The following is a 6,528-nucleotide window of genomic DNA, read 5'->3' on the forward strand; positions in this document are numbered from 1 at the left end:
TTTGCGGCGTCGATCTGATTCTATGGAGAACGATTTAAGAAGTCACACAGGGGAGAGACTTAAGTACAGGATTATCTTGCTCTTTTTTTTTCTCTTTAAGATGGTGTGTTTCGCTCGGAGCGTGACACAAATTGTGACCAACGTTATCTCACGCTCACCACCTGACTCTCTGCTGATAGAACGAGTTCTGCACATGCGGACGACACAAGAGATCATTTTCTCGCCGGCGTTTGTGTCGGTTCATGAAAACAATGGGCCAACAATAAGAAATGTAACTTGGTTGACGGTTAGGACATCTCTCTGGAACAGGGCGTTCTAATAGGGCACAGATACCTGAGGGAGGATTGGCTGCAGAAACTGGTTCTTCTGAATGAACCATTGTCACCAATTTCTTAACGTAAACAAAATCTGGGTCACACCGACTCAAAGAGAAACCTTGAAATTTTGTCACCATTTCCTCAGAGGCTATTAACATATAAATGTCTATCTCACTACTTATTTGTAGTGCCTGCCTTCAGTTTTGTACTATGCACGTAGTAACACAAGATAGCCTGCAGGTGGCGGCAAACGAATTCGTTTCGAATGTTTTCGCCTCTAAAGGTTTCACTTTTTATTAAGAAGATAATCGATATCAAAGAGTCACCTTTGCCAGTTTTAAAATCCAATAAGTTGTTCAAGAGAATTTAAGTGTTTGTTTGTTTAGAGTGTAACTTATTCATTATTAGAAACTGTCAGTGATGCTGCGTCACGGTTCCAAGGTGAGTGGGGATTTAAACGTGCTCGAGCTTCTCACAGAAGAATTACTGATTCACGCCTTTTAGGATAACCTTGTCAACCTTGTCTTCTTCCTCTCTGCTGTCTCCTGTTTCTATTTTCCCCTCATCCTTGTTCATATTCACATCATCACGTCCGTCCTTTGTCACTGTTTAGTGGCAGAGCAACAGCTTTTGAATCCTGCGAACTTTTTCATTTGACTTTGAACTAAGCACAATCTTACATTAGCCATTGACATTATTAAAATGTTCTTTTGGTTAAGATGATTTCATTTCTATTTTTAAATATAATATTCCAAACTGTTAAATAAAGTGTTTGTAATCACGTAATCCATGTTTCAGGGCCATTGTAAATAGAAATTCACACCTTTAGTCATTTTAATCAAAAAGATGTGAAATGACCACTTACCTTAATTCATTAAAAACATCACATGTTTAACAAAATCTTTATTAATTTAATAATCCTCCTGATAATCTGGTCTACGAGGTCTTTAAAATACAAACGCTCATTTATATTATTGAGATAATAACATACGTCTGTCCGGCAGTTTCACACACCAACCAGTACCACCCAAGTTTCTTTTGACTTTACTTAAACCCTTGCAGGAGCCGAGGTCCTAAACAGCCACCACCCCACACAATTTAATATATATATATTTTCAGTTTAATGTTTTGTCTGCAATGAAAAGGGAAGAGAGAATTTATATTTACTATCTTAGTTATCTTAGCTGCTGTTACTCTGTAAATAACAAATTTGAATAAACAACATTAATTAAATGCTTTGAAAAAAAACATGAATTTAGTCTAAAAACTGCTTTATGTACATTACATGGGTCAATAATTTTATATTAAAAATTAAATCAGATGAAGGATCATGTTGATATCATAACATTTACAGATGCAAATCTAAATTTGATAATTGAAAAGAAAGACATAAAAAGTGGCATCACTTTGGTAGATGGCTCGTCTGGTATCTACCCTGCGACTTGAATTTTATCTCCGTGTCAAAGAAGATGTTTCATCGTGCTCATGGCCTTCACAGAAAACATCCACAGAGCTCCCAAGAGACCAAAGAGACAAACATTTTTTTCGTCTGTCTCCGCCTCACTGATGAAAAAGGTCTTATCTGGTCCTTTTATAAGGCAGACACGTCGCACTCCTCCGTCTCACTCCACTGTTCTTGTAGGTCACCGAGTCCAAACCCTTCTTTGTCGCCACGTCTGACCTCTGATTTATTTATTTCTCCTCCCGCCCGGCGGAGGATCTGATACCCCTGAGGTAATCCGAGGAGGCGATGCTGCGCAGAATTAGAATTCCACCCCAGTCCCTTCCAACTCTTTTGTTATGAGAAACTGTTGTCAAGATTCCTTGGTCTTGTCCGCAGCCCTCCGAGGTATTTCATATACGAACATACCTGCTTTTATTTGAAGATAAGCCGTTGTGTTCTTTCCTGACGTCCACCTTCCTCGGACCAGACACATGAATAATGACCACCAGGAACCACCACTTGCTGGCGAGCTTCTGTGAGTGTGTCCTCCCACCACGAAATGTCTCCATTAGTCAGATCCAAGGATGAAGAATCCTCCACAGATAACTGGAGCAGTGCAGTATTTCTATTTAAACCTGCTTGTACAGCAGGTATAACTGCGGCAGATGCTTATTTCAGGTTTCAGATTGTAGCTATTATGGCATTTTAAGGATTAAGCTGCCATCAGAGACTCAGAGTAGAGCCATCAGAAAACCCAGGACCAACTGAAAGGATTAAATCCAAACATCATTTAAAGAAATGCTAAGCATTGTCACACATTTTTACAAAGTGATTCCTACGATAAGATGTTTGACAAACTACGTTTGTTCGTCTTTACAGTGTTGATATCCTTCCATGTCTCTCCCGATGTGAGTGGCTGCCATGGTTTCATCTCAGAGTGTACGTCTGGAACTGCCCACGAGGACTTCATCTCTGCCTTTAGCTTCTCATAAATCAAGATTTGGCTGCGGCCGCGATGTTTGAAAGTAATTTAATTGGTAAATTACAGCCATCGTCCAGATTTATGAGATGGTATCAAATGCTGGAAAGTAAATGCATCAGTTTAGTGGGCGAGCGTTTTTTTTCTGCGTATTAAGATGCAGGATCTCAATCGTCACGAGACCAGCAGCCGAGACTTCACATAACGTGACATAAGATGACACCGAAAAGCACCAAAACCACACAATAACATCAACTATTGTAACAGTTTATTTTCGTGTCTAAACAAGAAGGAGCTGTTTCGCCTGCAGTTAATACAAAACTCTGCAGCGACAATATTGACCTGCTCTAGTAGAAGAACTCACATTTCCCCGATCCTTAAAACTCTTCACTGGCTGCCAGTTTCTTTCAGGATCAATTTTTAAATTCTGGTTCTTACTTTCAGATCTATTCATGGTCAGGCTCCTCCTTACATCAGTGATCTGATCCAGCTTTACACCCCAGCTCGGGCTCTGAGGTCTGTGGATCAGAATCTACTGATGGTTCCTGAACACGGATCAGGACCAGAGGAGAGAAATCCTTCCAGACTGTTGCTCCTAAGCTTTGGAACGATCTTCCTCTCCCTCTGTTTTTGATGGTCTACTGAATATTCTTTTCCACCACAGCACTGTATTGCTCATATATATATCGATATATATATGAGCAATACAGTGCTGTGGTGGAAAAGAATATTGCAATATATCGCCATTTAGACATTTTCTTACACCCCTAGTGTCTGTTTAAGGGAACACAACCATCCACACTCACGCTTACACACCGTTTAGAGTTGCAATGAATTTTTATGTTTTTGGCCTGTGGGAGGAAACCAGAGTGGTATAAATTCTTAGTATCCTAGCAAGCTGTGGGTCTATTCAAGGTCAGATACTACAAAACAAATGTAAATCTCACTTTGCTCGGCAGAGAAGAGCCAAAGCCATCTCAGTATCTCAGAGTGCTCCATCATGAGTTTATTAAGTTTGGGTCTTTGTTTCTTCCTGCCTCTGCGAGGCTGGAGTTTTGCACAGATGGAAGCAGGACGCGGTTAAAAACTGATTAGCCAGTCGCCCTTCGAGCTCTGGATGTCGGAGCTTCTCTCTCAATCTCAAGGGGAGCATCTGGACGAGCAGGGAGGTACCAGTCGCCGGACCCCAAGATACACACCTCAACCTGGGGCGTGACCTTACAGGGGTCATTTATTTCAATAATATGTTACTTTCTTACATCAGATTCTACTTTTTTCATTAAATAAAAATTGTTCTCACACCTGGATCTACTGAGAATTAAATGTGTTTGTGATGTCACTCGTGTATGGAAGTGTATCCGTGTGTTGAATGTACAGAATATTGATGGTTGAATTTAACTTTTAAAATGTTGCCCCCTAAAAGAACGAATTCAAAAACATTTTTTTTGTACACATAGATTTTAATAATGTAATTCCAAAAATACATGTTTTGCATTCATCATTGTTTCATTGGCATTCATTTGGTTTCATTTTAATTCAATATAGAATGTTGGTATAATTGTGCCATCAATTGTAGATTGAATTTAAAAGAAAATGAATTATTGTTTATTTATTGAATGTAGAAATATGATTGTTTTGTTGTGTTATTGAAATCACAATATCAAACTCTATTTGTTGGCACTTTTATAACAACATGTTTGATTGAATTATAAAGGCAACAAGTGTATAAATATTGTATTCAAAAGAAATATTTGTGTAATTAGAATTAGAATATTAAATTATATGCATAAAATAAATAATTCATTCTGAATAAATATATATATTTTTAAATTAATTGATCAAATAATTCAACTTTAATTAAATAATTAGATGCATTCAAATACAGCAAAATTTCAATTAAAAAAAACGCAAAGTTAGAACTTTTGTAATGTTCAATATCCTGGTGACACTGATGTACTTCTATACTTGTGCTTCAATGAATGAATGAATGACTGTGGTGTGTATCTGCACTGAAGGAGAATAGAGGATTATTATTTCCTCGCAGCATCGATCACTGGATGTTGTTAGTTTGAGCGCAGCATCGATACTTCCTGTTGATTGTAATTCATCTTTATCGATATACATTCTTTCATAAAACAAAACAAAAAAAAGCCTCCATTCATTAATCCTCTCCTCCGGGAGAAGGAATCCAGGCTGAGTCAGGATGATGAACGACCTCGGTGTCGACAAACAACGACTCGCCTGCTGAACTTTTACTGCTGGAGACGAATCACTCGACAAGAAAACACACCTGCGGACACGAACCGCTCGACTCCAACCAGCAGACGACTCGACCGAAGATGACTTTTGTTCTTGTTTGTCTGCAGAATGTTGGGTTTGATCGAGGGAGGAAATTGAATCAAATTGTTTTTCTTTCTTCTGCTCGTGTAAAAAAGTGTTTGTAGTTCTTCTCAGCTCAGGTTGTGTTGTTGGACTTAACTTCCCTCAGAATTTTCCTCTAAGTCGAACAAGGTCACAACAAAAGCTCTCTTGTCCCGGGTCTGCACCAAGTCCTCCTCCCAGATGAAACCACTTGTCCATTTGTTCCTTATGAGTGAAAGAACTTGCACCGACCCAGACCTAAACAATGTGTGGCCCGTGGGGCCAAATGCGACCGTCTGACTCATGAATGTGTCCTGCATGAGGTAATACAGTTAAACTGACCATGTGTAAATATTTCAGATGGTTCTCTTACAATGTTATCAGTAGTTCAACACTCTTTTTTTCCCTTTCAGCTGTCCTTTTCATGGGTAATTTTTTTAATTAAAGTCATTAAATAACACTTTAAAATGTTGCTTTTTTGCATTTGATGTATTTTATCTAAAATGTTATAAATATAATAATATATATATATATATATATATATATATATATAATCTAATAATCTAATAATAAATATATGAAATATGCTTCTTTTTTTAAATGTTTAATTAAAATACATTTTAAAAAGGAAGTAATATACACTCAGATTTCAAATAATTAATTCATTTTTTTTTTTCTTTTCTTTTTTTTTCTCCAAGTTTTTGTCCCTTTCTTCTTTATGCTTGACGGCCCCTTGTAATAACCTCTGTATATAATGTGACCCTTGAAGAAATTGAACTCGCAAGCGTCCCTCACCTGTGAACAAGACCCTAATATACTATTTAAGAATGGGCTAGAAAGAAAAGCTAGAAAAACATTGCTCAGCCATAATTCATTAATTGACTCCCAACCAGAAAAAAACTCATCCATCCATAAATAGTTCATCGATTATGAATCCAACAATCATCTATTCATCACAGCAAAATCCCTTTACCTTTTACTTTCAAACTCCATCCAACATCTATTGTTGCTGCTGCCAAGGAGATTTCTTTTGTTTTAAAAAAAAATCTGTGACAAAAACGATCCAATGTGTTTTATTTAAACGTTCAAGAAATGTTTTATGATAACAAAACAAGGTACATATTCATATTTCTTTTGGAAGTTGTATCTCTTTTAACTGCTGCTTGTCCGCCCAGCTCTAGACACAACAACAAGTCCTCATTTTATTGTTGGTGTTTTTTAATGTATTTCAAGTGAGTATAATAATTATTTCTGATGTTGTCGAACATGATCAATATTGTTATTTATTCTTAATAAGTTGGTGTGATGGGAGGTCCAGTGAGGTCAGTGTCCCATTGGGAGGCAGTGGAAGAGAGGAGGGGGCTTCAGAGAGAGAGGGGATGCGAGGAGGTACTTCATCGGTGCTGCTGCAGTGTGTGTGTGTGTGT

This window comes from Callionymus lyra, chromosome 1, assembly GCF_982586985.1.
Source record: "Callionymus lyra chromosome 1, fCalLyr1.hap1.1, whole genome shotgun sequence".
In the NCBI taxonomy this organism is placed as follows: Eukaryota; Metazoa; Chordata; class Actinopteri; order Syngnathiformes; family Callionymidae; genus Callionymus; species Callionymus lyra.